Source organism: Peromyscus eremicus, chromosome X (genome assembly GCF_949786415.1).
Source record: "Peromyscus eremicus chromosome X, PerEre_H2_v1, whole genome shotgun sequence".
Taxonomy (NCBI): Eukaryota; Metazoa; Chordata; class Mammalia; order Rodentia; family Cricetidae; genus Peromyscus; species Peromyscus eremicus.
This window is the reverse complement of record NC_081439.1, coordinates 14,608,246-14,625,475: the sequence shown is the minus strand read 5'-3', so window position 1 is coordinate 14,625,475 and position 17,230 is coordinate 14,608,246.

Here is a 17,230-nt window from a genome sequence, read left to right as displayed (position 1 = left end):
AAACAAAAAAAAGGTTCAAAGCTAATATCCAGAACTGATAAGAAACATGCAATGTTTATCTTTCTGTGTCTGGGTTGCCTCATTTAGAATGATTATTTTCAACTCCATCCATTTACCTGTCAATCTCATTTTTTTAACAGCTGAATAATATTCCATTGTGTACCACATTTTCATTATCAAATCATCAATTGATGGATGTCGTGGCTGTTTCCATTTCCTGGCTATTGTGAGTAAAGCAGCAATGAATATAGATGAATGAGTATCTCTGTAATAGGTTATAGAATCCTTTGGGTATATGCCCAAGAGCGGTATAGCTGGGTCATGTGGTAGATCTATTTTCAGTTTTTTGAGGACCTCGACACTGATTTCCATAGTGGTTGTACTGGTTTGCACTCCCACAAGCAGTGTATAAGCTGTTTACTTTCCCCCACATCCACACCAGGATATGTTGTCATTTGCATATTCGATAATGTACTTTTTATGCATGTGTGCACATTTGTGTACATGTGTGTTTCTGTGTATACTTTGGCACATGTATGTGAGTCTGTGTGCAAATGTATGTCCATGTGCATGTGAAGGCCATAGCACCGTCTCAGGTGTTATTCTCAAGAATGCCATCCACCACATTTGTAACAGGGTCTCTCATTGGCCTGAAGCTTGAAGATTAGCTAGAATGGCTGGCTGGAAAGGGCCAGAGTTCTCCTGTCTCTGCCTTTCCAGCACTAGGATCACAAGCACATGCTTCCATACTTTGTTTTCATGGTGAATTCTGGGTCATCATGTTTGCAAAGCAAGTGCTTGATAGACGAGCCATCCTCCAGCTGATAAAGTGGACATTATAAAGCTGATAAAGTGTTCTCCCCATCTCCAAAGCCAGCCCCCTTTCTGTCCCCTCCTTCTCCCATTAGTCCCTCTCATTCATCTGCAGTTTTGCTTCTAATTTAATATCACATACACATACATTCGTTCATGTTTCTAGAGAAAAATCCAGGTCCACAAATAATTTTAAAATGTGACATTTGTCTTTCTGAATCTGAGTAAATTCACTTAATATGATAATTTCACTTGCATCCACTTTCCTGCAAGTGACATAATTTTACCTTAACAAAGAGCATAATTTTATTTTAAAATGTCATCAGTGTAAATGCTTTAAATTTTACCACAAAATACATGAATTGTGATTATCAACTTATTTATTTTAGAGTTTTTGGCTTTCTAAGATTCTATATACTTTTGAGATGACAATGTCATGGTGAAGCTCATTCCTTTGTACAATTAATATATGATTTTTTAAAGTCCCAAAAAAGCTATTCCAGCCTCAAGTTAATTTATCAATTTATTCCTAATTTTCAATTTAAATTTGTTTTATATTTAATTAGCTATAACTCCAGGTGATTTTTATATATTCATAATAAAATGATATTATTGTCTGACACAACTGCAACCTGGTCTGTGGAACAGTTGCTAAGATTTCATTTGAATAAAGATACTACACAGATTTCAGAAGACACTTTAATGATGGAATATGAGAAGGAAGGTTCCTTCCTGTCATAGTATCATTTGGTATGGGGATATAAGTAGTCTCTGAGTTGAGGGAATGTATCACTTATATAATTAGAGTTTCCAAGGTAGAGTCTACTTCATAACATGGGACAGGAGAGGATGCTCTGTTTCTGTGTTGGAGTCAATCCACTCCTAGAAGCAAATTGATCAGAGCTGATATATTAAGAGACTTCTATCCTTTTGCAAATGTTTTCTTCATGGGAAGATACAGTCCTATTTCCAGGTAACGCCTTCTTTCATTGACAACATACTCATACCCTTTTGTACCAGAAGTTCTGACATTAAGTACTGATGTAGAATTTTCTCAATCAATGCACATCCAGTACAGCTCTTACCTTTCATTTCACTGTGAAGCTCTGGAAAGTAGGCCAATCGATGGTGTTATTTCTTTGATCATTGCCAATGACTCTACCTCATGTTAGTCATATTCTATAAATGTCTCTCCTTTTGAATACATGCTTGACCTAGTGACTTGCTTCTAATATCAAAAAGAATGAGATGCCAATTCCAAGATTAGCATATGACTGTGGCTTCTGCCATGATCAGATTTCTGCTCTCCTATTTGCTCATTCCAATAAAGTACTTTGTCATGGTGTGTCCTATAGAGAGATCCACATCTTCATGAGGAAATGGAGGTATATTCTAGACAAAGACTAGCAACTAACTAAGGCTCTAGCAGGTTGCAACAGGTTGAATCTTTCTAAAAAAAAAACTTTATCCTTTTTTTCTGGTCATTAATTTACTAGTATCTGATAAAGCTTTGATGGAGAGGAACCCATTAAGGCTTGCCTGAACGCCTGATTCAAAATAAGTGAGATAATAAATATACATTGCTTTAAGCTGCTGAGCCTATTATGCAGCTACAAATAATTAGTATAAGGATATACTCCTTCACAGGAGTTAGGTATCCTCATGCCACTTTAATCACATTTGTTTTTCAAATCCACAATTAAAAATTACATTTATGTGGACAGCATGATGTTTTGAAACATGCATTATGTTTCACACATATATAATAAAATGACTAGCCCTAAGTAAATTATTTATTACCTCCTATATTTAGCACTTCTGTAGTAGGAACACTTAACATCCACTGGCAGTATTTTCAAGAACATAATGTTTTGTTATAGCACAATTGATCTCATGAACTTATTCACCCTGCTTAAATGCTGAAATTTTGTATACCTTGACCAACCTCACCCAACCATTCAGCAACATAATCTCCTCACAACCACTCTCCTTGTCCCACCTTCTATATAATCAACTATTTTAGGTTCTACGTATGTGTGGTATTATGTGGCATTTATCTTTCTGTGCCTGCCTTATTTTCTTTATCCATTCCTCCACTGGATATTGAAATTGCTTTCACATCTTGTTGATTATTAATAAGTCATCTACTTTCCCTACTGTGTCCTCCCCAATCATGTAAATTATGGATCAATTCATACAGAAGTTATACATTACAGAAAATGCTCTTCAGTTCATCCATATTTACTTTTCTTTGAGGCCATCCCCCTTCAAACAGATAATGAATTGATCCTAAGCCATTGCCTTATTACTTAACTGTTCATCAATATCTAAGGCTATGGAGATAGCTTTCATGAAAGATCAGCAAACACTCTTTCTGTCCTCGCACTTCTGACAACACTGTGGTACAATCCCCTTGCAGATTCTAACACAGCTTGGGCATGGTACACTTACGAGCATAAGTTTTGCTGCTTCAGCTGAACCTTCACACCAACTTTTTATAGAAGACAAATATTTTATTGTTACACAGACAAATAAGCATGCTTCAACCACAGTCAGTTTTCAAATTATGCTATTTTTTCACCAAAGAAAAACCAGGAAGAAGACAATCTTGTGAGCTAAACAACAACAAAAAAAATACGACCCCAGGTAATTTTAAATACTTTCTTTTAAAAAAATAAATTTATACCTTTTATACCTTACTAATTCCTGAGACACTTTCGAGGAATATTTCCTATTGTGATTACAAAACACTTGCTTTCTTTTATTATGAAGAACTAACCTCAAACTGTGTCTCACAGAATCTAATTTGTGTTTCCTCGAATGATTTTCCTAACATGTAACCTATTATTTAAATGTACAGAAATCTATATTCTAAATCTCCAGTGAGGGAGCACTGTGATTAAGTTATGGAGGTGAGAAGAACCACTCATCGTGATGGCGCCATTCCCTGACCCTGTGTCCTGAACCCTGCAGGAAGGACAGAGGCAGCTGCACACCCAAGCTCATCATTCTCTGCTTCCTGACTGCAGACGTAATGTGTAGACAGCTCTGGCTGCCAGCGTTCCTGCCAGGGGGGCTGTCCCCTCACACCGTCTGCCAAAATAAATGCTTTCTCCCTGGAGTTGCTTTTGTCAGGGTGTTTTATCAGAGCAACAAGAAAGGGAACTCAGGCATCCTTAGATTGATCCTTTCTTTGTACTTATTTTCTCAATAAACTGCACATCTTCATACATCTTTGCCCCTCCTCTGCCCATCCTATTAGAAACAGACAGTGACACCCACACTGCTGCCAGTCTGTGGTGCAGTTTCCTCCAGCAGATTAACTACTCGGTCAACTTGAAGTTCAGCTTCCCACAGAATCCCCTAAATGGATGAGATACCTCCAGATTAGTGGTCACAGTGGAACAGGAGTGGCCCGCAGAACAATCTCTGTCAGATTGCTCATCTTTATCTGAACTCTCATCAGCCTGGCTGTTATCAGTTATCTGATCTATGGAGCCATCACCCTGACGCCACCTGCAGCATTCTAGGCTTTCTTGAGTTGGCTTGGTCAAAGTTTCCCAAACCTTTCCTGCAAACCAATTACCAATGCTCTTCCACAACGTGTCAGGTCCAGCAACAGCTGTATTCTTTCTTTCTTTCTTTCTTTCTTTTCCATAAATAAACTATACTTTTTTATTTCCAAATATCTTATCAAGATTGTTTTTAATAACCATACAAATGTACATAATGCATACTGGCCTTTGCAATCCACCCTCTCCCATATTCCTACAATTCCATCATGCACATTTTTAATTCACTCATTTCATTAAAGTCTCCCATCATCTTGTAAGCCAAAGAATGATGCTCTCTTTTTTCTTTTGTGTCAATTTTTTTTATTTTTGAGATTATACTTTGATTACATTTCTCCCTTCCCTTTACTCCCTCCAAACCCTCCTTCCCATAAGGCCCTCCCCAATGTCGTTCAAATTCACAAAGGTATTTTGGTACATTCCATTTACAAACACAAGTCTTGTTGCTTCAGCTGAACCTTTTCACCAAATTTTTGTGCTCTCAGAATCATCATTTTTTTTTTAGTTTGATCTGTCCTTTTAGAAGCTTTTAACCACCTCCTCAAACATTCTTCATTTCCTACTTAAAAGAGGGAAAAACCCTTCCAAGTGTGTATAAGATGCACAGATAAAGATGGAACAATATTTTGGAATATACAATGAAATATATCAGTTCACATCAGAGTCAAATTGAATATAAATATAAATGCATATGACAAACTGAATATGAAAATAACTACTATAATTCTGTTTGTGGTGATATTGTGTCCCCCAATATATTGTGCACCCTAAACTTATCTGGGGTCAGAGAACAGAATAGCCACTAGATAGACATAGAAGCCAGAAAATGGAGGCACACACACCTTTATTCCTAGCCTTCTAGATGCAGCAATCCATCCGGGTCCCTGTGAGTTCAAAGCCACACTGGAAACAGCCAGGCATGGTGACACACACCTTTAATCCCAGGACTTGAGATCTCATGTCTTGCTTGGGAAAGACATATGCCTTTAATCCCAGGAAGTGATGGAAGGAAGCAGAAAGATACATAAGGCGTGAGGACCAGGAACTAGAAACCTTTTTAGCTTTTAGGCTTTTTAGCAGCAGTACAGCTGAGATACATTCAGATGAGGACACAGAGGCTTCCAGTTTGAGGAAACAAGGTCAGCTGAGGAATTGGCAAGGTGAGGTTGGCTGTGGCTTGTTCTGCTTCTCTGATCTTTCAGAATTTACACAAATAGCTGGCACTGAGTTTTTTATTAATAAGAACATTTAAGATTCATGTTACAGTGTTTAAACTTTTTTTCTTGAATGGTTTCTACAGTCTGATTATAGCAATTTATTAGATTTATCAGAGAATTGCATAAGACCAATAACTTGGCCAAATAACAGTTTAGTAAACAAAATTGAGACAAGGTCTCATCTATCTCAGGCTGGCCTTAAACTTGCTATGTAGCTGAGTATTACCTTGAACTTGTGATCCCCCTGCCTCTACCTTCTGAGTGCTGAGATAACACCATGTGCGGTTTATGTGGTATTAAAGGTTGGGAGTTAGTGGGTACTCGCCAGGCTAGACACTGGAGGAGGATGTGGAAAGTGTGGGGATGGAGTGGGGTGGAGACAGCACAAAGTGTCCTGTGTGGGAACCTAGATGTTGGCTACAGCACAGGAGGAAGTGGTGGAACTAAGCCAGGACCCTGGGTTGGGGACCCTGTGGAAGCCTAGAAGTCCCTACTGCAAAGCACAGGTGGCTAGACTAGGTTAAACAACCAACAGACCAGAGAAGAAATGAGGAGGAAGAGTAGAAAGTGTTAAGATGAATGAAAATACACTATGCTAACCCCAAAAGATGCTACAGGAAGTGTGGTAAGGGGAAATTTATACTTACAAATGCTTGCCTGAAAGAAAGAGAAAACAATCAGGACAATACACCTTATTAAAACCAAAAGTAAACTCAGGAAAAGAATTAATTTGCTGGGAAAATAACTACTATGTGAAAGAAAACAAAGAGATAGTTGAAAAAATAGAAAAACAACGAAGTAAAAACTGTAAACAAAGGTTAGTTGAAAAGGTCAACAAAATGATTAAGGAAGGTTTTCTAAGAATTCAGGAGAATTTCAGTATAAGTAGACACTGGAGAAGCAGTTAATCCAGTCAATCCGCGGGCGAGTGAACTAGGCAGGCACTTGGCAGAAGAAGGTGCCAATGGCCAGTCAGTGGGCGGAAAAGTACTTACAGATTCAGTCAACAGGGAGACACAGATGGAAGCTACAGCAAGATTGTATCTTCCCCCAGCCCGAAGTCCGAAGAGTGGGTGGGGATGGTTCAGTGGTTAAGAACAGCACCGGCTGGCTGCTCTTGAGGAGGGCCTGGGTTTGCCTCCAGCATCTACATCACGGAGATGATGGAACAGTTCCTAATTCCCCTTGACAAATCACAGTGCTGAGTCCAGAAGACCTTGGTTGTAGCATCCCACCTTGTCCGTACCTCCCCACTCACCCTTCTTTTCTCTCTAAAAAGCAAACAAAAATAGGAAACTGGCCCACAAAAAAATCATAAACCAAAATATACAAACAAAAGATTAGTAAAACAAAAAAATGTTCAAAGCATTATGAGATTTAAAAGTCTACAAAAGTAATATTAAGTTCATTTTGTTTTGGCCAGCTACTACTGGGCCTACCCTGAAGTGTGGTTAGTATACCCAATGAGACTCCACTGAGGAAGACGTGTGTGTGTGTGTGTGTGTGTGTGTGTGTGTGTCCGTGTCCTTCATAAAAGCCACACAAAAAACTAGTGAAGGATGCATGTTCAGTAAAGACTAGTACTGACAAACTTCTTCTATAGTCTGATGAAAGACTACAAAACATGATCAACTAACTAATGAAGGACTATTTTGGCACAAGGTCAATCTAAAAAAAAGACTGAGAGGAACAGTTGGATTTTTAAATGCACAATTTTCATTGATATAGAACCCCATAAAGTGTGCAAAACAACAGTTTAAAAAAACTATCACATTTAGAGAAAGAAAGACAATAAAGTTATCATAAACTATCCACAGAGAAACATAGGCAGAGGAGTAAGGAGTGAAATACTTCTTGGGAGTCAAATACTTCTTGGGTTTTTTGTTTGTTTCTTTCTTTCTTTTTTGGTTTGGTTTTTTTTGGGGGGGGGTGTTTTTTTTCTTGGTTTTTTGAGATAGGGTTTCTCTGTTTCACAGTTCTGGCTGTCCTGCTGGCCTCTGTAGACCAGGTTGACCTCAAACTACCTGCCTGCCTCTACATCCCAAGTGCTGGGATTAAAGGCATGCGCCACCACTCTTGGCTGTTGGATTTTTTTTTTTTTTGATACAAGATCCTTTGCTGTATTATATAGCCCAGGATGGATGGCTTCAAGCTTCCAGTTCTCATGCTCCAGACTCTTGAGTGCAGGTATTTCAAGCGCATTCTACAATGCCTGCCTTAGTCTAAGACCTTCAAACAACAGCTTTTGTTGTCAGGATTTATTTAGTGCTCTCTCTCTCTCTCTCTCTCTCTCTCTCTCTCTCTCTCTCTCTCTCTCTCTCTCTCTCTCTGTGTGTGTGTGTGTGTGTGTGTGTACATGTGCACATGAGTGTAGGTGCCCAAGAAGTCCATAAGATCTCCTGGAGATGGAGTTAGAGACAATGAACCAAACTTCAGTTCTCTAAAAGAGAATCAAGTGCTCTTACCCAGCCCCACAGTGGCTTAAATATGTTCAAAAGGATAAAGAGAAGCACAGGGTACTAAGGTTTTCATTGAAATGATATAAAATGAATACATCAACCAAGAGAAATAAAAATTATAAAAAGGAACAAAAATGATAAAAGCACTAGCAGTTCCAGGACCTGAACATACAGTAAATGTATTGAAGCATTGAGTCTGCAATTCAAAAGCAGATTGAAGGAATGAAATGAAACCTTGAAAACAAGGCATCTGAAATTGAGTCAAAGAAGAGACTGAAAAAGAGAAAGTGAACAAATTTGACAGAAAATATGGAATATGATCAAGTAGACCAATGCATACATCGTGGTAGTTCCAGAGGAGAGGAGAGAGACAAAGATGGAAATGACTGCCTAAAGAAATGATAACAAGCCGGGCGGTGGTGGCGCACGCCTTTAATCCCAGCACTCGGGAGGCAGAGCCAGGCGGATCTCTGTGAGTTCGAGGCCAGCCTGGTCTCCAAAGTGAGTTCCAGGAAAGGCGCAAAGCTACACAGAGAAACCCTGTCTCAAAAAACCAAAAAAAAAAAAAAAAAAAAGAAATAATAACAAAAGATTCCCCACGAATGTACAGAAACCTGAATCCGAACACCCAAGAACCTCAATGAAATCAAACCAGAAAAGCAGAGACTCACACTGAGACAGCTTATATTTAAACAGTTGATAGGCAAAGTAAAAAAGAAAAATTAAAAGCAAAAAGAAAATATTCATTACAATAAAATGATCCTCAGGCTGGAGAGGTGGCTCAGAGGTTAAGAGCACTGGCTGTTCTTCCAGAGGTCCTGAGTTCAATTCCCAGCACCCACATGGTGGCTCCCAACCATCTGTAGTTGGATCTAATGCCCTCTTCTGGCATGCAGGCATACATGCAGATGGAGCACTCATATACATAAAATAAAAAAAATTTTTTAAAAATGATCCTCCATGATATTATTAGTTTATTTTTCAGCAAGAAACTTTAGAGACCAGAAAGCAAAGAATGAAATAACACACACACAAAAAAAAAAAATATTTAGGGGATGCACAAAAAGAAATGAAAAGGAATCAAATCATCTAATGAAAAAATAACCAAACACAAATTAAAGCAAGCATTGAATATATGAGGAATAATATATCTATGTGATTTACAAAAAACCAATGTAGAGAAAACTCATCACAATTATACACGATAAGTATTTCTGTAGTTTTTCTTTGAGAAGTTTTCCTTTTCTAACCTATTACAGATGCAACATACACGTAATGTAGAATGAAAGCTAAAGCTACATTTAATCACAAAGCAGCGGAAGGAAGCGCACTCACTTTGTTCTATAGCATCACCTGTCACTAATCTTCCAAATCTATTTTCATAACAATTTGAATATTATTTTTTATTGTTTTGAAAGTGCATATTTTAGTGTTTTAACTTTTAAATTCACTTTTTTTGTAATTAACTCACCTATGAAAACATAACACATCTAGATTAAAGAAACTTCAAACAAACACTTGTCCAATCTCACACTACGCATCTCAGGGAACCTTTATATATTTAGAATGGCCGTTCTGAAGCCATGGAGTTTCACTCAGGGTTTTGTACTTTCACTACCAGCTATATCTTTATGGTCTGATCTAATACACACACACACACACACACACACACAATTTATGGCAGAGTTGAAACTAAAAATAAATAGATAAGTCTACTGGCTTTATATTCCCTTTCATGACTGATGAAAGTCAAACAATGTAATGTAAAACATCTAGCTGAGCCAGGGTTCCTAAGATTATAAGAGTCAGTAGGAAATATCTATCTATAAGAAAGAGAAGGGAGGAGGGAAGAGACGGGAGGGAAGGAAAGAGAGATTCGTTATAAGGAATTAAATCACATAATTATAGAGAAAGAAGATCGATAATGAGTAAGCCGAGGAGTCAAGAATATTGGTGATGGCATAGCTTCATTCCAACCTTGAAGGCCTAGAAAGACCAGTGCTCCAGCTTGAAGACAGTAAGCCCAGAAGACAGGCTCTTACTTGTCCTGCAGTTAGTTTTAGTCAGTGGAGTGGGTGAGGCCCACCCATACTGAGCAGTGCAATATGCTTTATTTATTCATTAATTCAACTGTTACTCTCACCCAGAAAGACGCTCAAAACCACATCCAGGATGAGGTTAACCAAATATATGGTCAGCCTTTGGTCAGCAAAAATAATACATACATAAAATTCATAATTCTACCATCATATTAATAGAATGAAGAATCAAAGTCTTAATGCAGAAAACATTTTATAAAACTCGACGTGCTTTCACAATAAAAAGTCAGTGAGGAACTGTTATTACACTTACATAGTAAAAGTCATCTGTGGAAAAGCCACAGATAACTGAATTCTCAGTGGCTGAAGGTGACGAGCGTTCTCTGAAACATCAGACACAAAGCAGGGATGCCCACTCTCACCTTCTAACATAGTACTGGAAATGTGAACTAATTAGGAAACATAATGAAAGAACGTTCAAATTGAAAACTAAAGTAAATGATATGTTTATAGAGGACATGACTTTTTATGTATAAAATCCTGAAGATTGCACAAAATACACGTTAGAGCTAATTCTGGAATAGAGCAAAGTAACTGGCAAGAGATCTGCCTGCAGAGGCTACTTGCAGCTCTCTACCCATTGCTAACATACATCCTGGAAGGACAAATCTCCACTTGCAAGCTGAGTATGCTAGTGCATGCCTGTAACCACTGTACCAGGAGGCTGAGGCATAAAAACAAAATCATGAAATGGGATCAGCCAGAGTTACACAGTGACTTCCAGGCCAGCGTGAGCTGTACAGTGAGACTCTGCCCCTAAAACAAACAAACAACAATTTACAGTATCATCAAAAACAATAAAATAATCTAGGAAGAATTCTTCCAAAAGAGATCAGAGAAATGTACACAGAAGCAAGCAAACAAACTGTGGCTAAAAATAATTAAAAATAGACATAAATGGGAAAACATCATCATATTTTCATGGATTGGGAGACTGTATTACCCAAAGCAAATTATGTATTCATGGAATTACCACCAGGATCCTAATAACACTTTAAAATATTTATCCTAAAATTTATATGGAGGCAAAAGTGATCTTCAAATATTATAGGAGACAAGATGGGAAGAGACCCATTTCCTGATTTAAATATATAGTATAAAACTGTAATGATCACAAGAGTAGAGGAAGAATACTATCAGCAAACTTGTTCGATTTTGGCCCTGATCCCCTCATCAAAACATCAATATAATGGATATCCTTGGACAAAGATACCTATATGAGGGATATAGAGCCTACATAAGAGCTTACAGAGCCACGTAGGGCCAGAAAACTGAGGAAGCATATTGAAAACGAGTAAAGTGCAGGGTCGGAGAGATGGCTCTGCAGTTAAGAGCACGGGCTGCCCTTCCAGAGGCTGCATATTTGATGCCCAGCAACCACATGGCAGCTCACAATTGTCTGCGACTCCAATCCCAGAGACTCTGACATCCTTTCCTGGTTTCTGCAACAGCATGCAGGCATATGGTATGCAGAAATACATGTAGGTAAAACTGCCATTCACACAAAATAAAATTACAAAAAAAAAAATTGAAAAGAAAGAAAGGGTATCTCTCATGCCTAATCCTGGGAGTTTTATTAGATAGTCTATGACTCTTGTGAGAGCATTGTCAGTCCAAGTGAAATGACTTCAATAAAAGTATGTATGAATATATATCTACATACATATACGGTTATGCATAATACACATATATGTGTATATTATGTGTAATTCTGGGTAAATAAATAATGTGATTCCTTATGCTTTCTCAAACTCCCTTAGTGTTATTTTTCTCTCCTCCCTCCTTCTGTATTGATCTCCCCTCCCACTCCCTAGTTACCCCTCCTGTCTGTTTCCTTTCCCACTTCACATCGTTTGTATCATGCTCTGGCACTACTCACCCACCTCCCATAGTCCCTTTATACTTTCCTGATTTCTGCGGTTCTCCCAGGTTATATGCTCACATCTGAAGGTTCAAAGCTAGGATCCACAAACAAGTGAGAGCATGTGAGATGTGTTTTTCTGGGTGCTAGCAAAACTGATTATCTCCCCGTAGAAGAAGGAAATTCGATCTATATCATCACCTTACATAAAAAGAAACTCAAAATGGATCACAGGCTTTAATTTAAAAGTGAAAACACTGAACTGCTAGAGGAAACCATAGGAAAGCACTTGAAGGTTTAAGTGTAGGCAACAATTTTCTGAACAGGACTCCAACAGCAGGGGAATTAGCTCTGAGAATTAACAAATGAGATGACATGCAAAGAATAACTTTCTTCACAGCAAAGGAAACTGTTAACAAAATGAAGAAACAGCCTACAAAATGGAAGAAAATATTTGCTGGCTATACTTCATGAGCGGGATAAATATCAAGAATATGTAAATAATTGCAACGATTAAACACCCAAACCCCCAAACTGCTAGTTGAAAAACAGGCTCATGATATGAAGAAGCAATTCTCAAAAGAAGAAACACAAATGACCAAAGTGAAAAGGTATCCAACATCTTTAGCCATCAGGAAAATGTACAGCAAAACTATTTTGAGATGTCTCTCACCCCACTCCAAATGGCTGCTATCAAGAAAAGAGAAAACAACAAATGCTGTGAAGGATGTGAGGGAAGAGGAATCTTTCTTCACTACTGATCTAAAGTGTAAGCTAGTAGAGCTATCGTGGAAATCAGTCTGGAGGTTTCTCAAAAGATTCAAAAGAGAGCTTTCATTTAACCCAGCTATACCACTCGTGAACATATACCAGAAGGACTCTGTATCGTACTACAAGAGATACCTACACAGTAGTGCTCATTGTTGCTCTATTCATAACAACGAAATGGTACCAGCCTAGATGTCCAAAACAGATGAATATATACATACACATATATCATTTAGATGTATATTTATTTATGTAACTGTAAGGGAAAATGAAATAAATGTTTGCATAAAAATGAATAGATCTCAAAAGTATTATATTAAGCTAGGCAACCAAGACTTAGAAAGATGAAGATTATATGTAGAACTGGAGAGGTGGCTCAGCAGTTAAGAGCACTGGCTGTTCTTTCCACGGTCTTGAGTTCAATTCCCAGCAACCACATGGTGGCTCACACCCATCTGTAATGAGATCTGGCGCCCTCTTCTGGCCAGCAAGCATACATGCAGACAGAACACTGTATACATAATAAATAAATAAATCTTTTTAAGAAAAGAAAATTTTATGTTGTCTGTCATACATGGATCCTGGAATATAATATCTCTATGTATAGAAGTGTGGGTATAGGCTATGAAACTAGAAAGGAGACTACAAGAGTGGGAAATGACGTACTGACAATGATAGGGAGGTTGATATGATGCATGTGCCTTGAAAGCAGAAAGGAAGCCATCTGTTGGATGGGGTGGAAGTGTACAATGAGGAAAACAGAAGGATGTGGAAGAAAATAGAAGGGAGACTCGACAAATACTAATTTTGCTTGAAAATGTCACAATGAAACCTAATATTGTGTATACTGATTCATTTTTAAATAAATACTGAATCTGAAGCAAAAAAAAAAGACAGAAAGAAAGAAAGAAAGAAAGAAAGAAAGAAAGAAAGAAAGAAAGAAAGAAAGAAAGAAAGAAAGAAAAAGAAAAGAAAAGAAAGGAAGTACCAAAAATGACTTAAGAAATAAACCAAGCCGGGCGGTGGTGGCATGGGCCTTTAATCCCAGCACTTGGGAGGCAGAGGCAGGCGGATCTCTGTGAGTTCAAAGCCAGCCTGGTCTACAGAGCGAGATCCAGGACAGCCAGGAGTGTTATACAGAGAAACCCTGTCTCAAAAAAAAAAAAAAGAAAGAAAAAGAAAAGGAAAAAGAAAGAAAGGAAGGGAGGAAGGAAGAAAAGAAGGAAGAAGCCAGAAAGCCAGGCCTAATCATGTAGGTTGCAATCCTAGCTATTCTGGAGGCTACAGCAGGAGCACTGTACATTTAAGGCCTGTATACAGGGTGAGTTTAAAGCCCTTTAAAAATATTTTAAATATATTTTTTATGAGGTCTTTGAGAGAATTTCACACAATGTGTTTGACCCTAGTCACCCTCTCTCCCCCAACTCTGGCCAGATACATCCACCCTTCCCTTCTCACCCAACTTTGTGTCTTTTTCTTTCCCATCAAGGCCAAATTGTGCTGCCCAGATATTCTCGGATAAGTAGTATTCCACTGGCATGTGGTCAACTTATCGGGGCCTCTATTCTTAGAAAAAGCTACCCTTTTGCTGCAGCTAACAATTTCTAATAGATCTTTGGCTAAGGATGGAACTTCATGCCCAACTCTCCTCTCCATGCTGTAATTGGGTAATTTTATATACAAATGTATGTATATATCTAAATTATACAGATATGCATTTTATTTATTTATTATTTGTTTTTTATTTTATTTTATAATTTAATTTAATTTTACATATCAGCCATGGATTCCCTTGTTCTCCCCCCTCCCACACACCCCCACCTTCCCCCCAGCCCACCCCCTTTCCCATCTCCTCCAGGGCAAAGACTCCCCTGGGGATTGAGTTCACAGATATGCATTTTAAATGAAGTTATGCCAGTTGGAGTGATAATGCTCCCTTAACAGCCACCATACACTATCTACAATTACACCCATGTCAGGCATGGGAAACCTCTCTTTTAGTTGTTGGTTATTGCTATTGCCCCTGGTCACCTCCCAAAACTTGGAGGTAAGACCTTACTGCTGAAGACACCAAACACCTCACACACAGGATTTGGAAAAAATAAAGCTGTAACTGATGTAGAACCTTCTCCCTGAGGACTGGCTCTCAGTGTATTTAAAGGTTCTATGCAAACTCCCAAGGGAAAAAAATCATCAGTAGTCCTAACCAGCTGTGATGCCAAGAACAACAAAGGCAAGACATTCCCAATTGGACAATAGTGGTACTTATATTCTGGTGATAGGCAATATCTATCTAATTGGATTAAGGCCCACTCAACAAGAAAAAAATCACGCCTGGTATTAAAAACCTAGCCAACCACATGGCTGGTGAGGTTATGGACTCTAGAGGAGAACTTACCATTGTCACTTTCCTAAACTAGTACAATTTCTAGTGCATTCTAAATATTTATCCTTATACCAACAGATAAGTGGAGTTCTCATCCCTCACCAAAGAAGCTTATTTTTTTAAGCAAATATAGATTACTACAGAGCTCCATGACTGGTCAAAACACAGAGAACAGCTAAGCATGAGGTACCCACCACCAATTGATGCATCTATAACACAACACCTACGACTAAGAATGTTACAGAAGAGGGGTTAGATAGGCTGTGAGAGCCAGACGACCAGAGCAGTGAGACCGTGTCTTCTAGACATGACACGGAAGCTACACACATGGCATCTCAACAACGTGGTTGCATAAAGCCCTGAGCAATGACATCATTGGCTGAAATGACAATGATGGGAGAAATCTCGCAAAGCACAGAGGCTAGAGGAAGAACTACAGGCAAATAATGCTAGGAAGAAGGGGAGCATCCGTTTTCTCCAGGAACAAGCCCCCGGGGAAGTTATCAAATTCTAAGTGGTCAGCCAAAAACACATAAGCAATATGAGCACCACTAAATGGACTCAGAAAGTTGTATTTACACACACACACACACACACACACACACACACACACACACACACAGAGAAAGAGAGAGAGAGAGAGGTAACAATCATAATTAAAGAAGAGGTTATGAATTTGATAGTGAGTTAGAGACCGGGGTGGGGTGGAAATGATGTAAATACAGTGTTCATGTATAAAATTCTCAAACAAAATAAAAATTTAAATTAAAAAATTAGGAATAAAGGGGATACATTCTAATCAATACTACAGAAATAAAGAAGGTCACAATGCACTATCACACACCAAAACATCATAGACATAAAAGACACAGATAACTAAAACAATTTCACACTACCAAACTTGAGCAAACAAGAAACAGAAAACCTGAATCCATTAAAAACAAATGATGAGGTTGAATCAGTAATCAAAAAAATCCTCAGCTCCCAGGATCAGACGACTTCACAGGTAGATAATACAGTTGCCTAAACAACTTTGAACAATGACAATACCAGTAGACATGTCAACACAGATGGGGACACTATCACAAGACCCCAACCCTAGAAGAACGTCTACAGGCAGCTGATGGATGCTGAGGAGAATCGGTCTTCTCTAGGGATAAGCCCCGTTATGTTATTGAATCCAAGTGATCAGTCTGAAACTCACATACATAGAAGCAACACTACAGTGTGTGTGTGTGTGTGTGTGTGTGTGTGTGTGTGTGTGTGTGTGTGTAATAGTCATAATTAAAGAGGAAGAGATCATAAATTTGAAAGTGAATGTGAGGACACAGGAGAAGTTTTAAGTGGGAAAAACAGAGGTAGAAATGGTGTAAATACAGTACTTGTGTATGAAATTGTCAAACAAAATTAAAATTAAAATTTTAAAAATCAGGAATAAGAGTAAAAAGGGACCATGGTGTGGGGAAGCAACAGAGACAGAAGAGGTAGGTAAAAGTAATTTGAAGGGAGAAATGGAGGCTGGAGGTAACTTGGGGAAGGGAGGGAGGTCAACACAGAACGAAAGTGAGAGAGAAGGGTAAAATAATGGTAAAGGTGTCTGAAGAAGTCATGAGGAATCATATTATCTATTTACCTAAAATTACATATAATACATATAAGTCTATGTGTACATATACTCATATCTCCATAGTTTAAATGAAATTTCCCCCCTGGGCTGACAATGCTCCCATGAAGAGCCATAGACCATCTTTAAAAAATACCAGGCATGAGAAGCCTCCTTGTGAGTTGTTTCAAGAGACTTCCCAAACATTATAGGCTATTATTACAGCCCTTGGTTACCCACCCCCAGAAGTGGAAGGTAAGCCCCTCTTGCTGAAGACAGCATGCATTTTGATACAGAGCCCAGAGACTCTTGAGCTGAAACTGACCTGAAAGCCTCTTCCCTGAGGACTGTCTTTCATGGAACCCAATGATCCCATGCAAGATTCCAAGAGAGAGACGTGACCAATAAATAGTCCTACCCCAATATAACACTGTCTGAGTTAGGGTTACTAC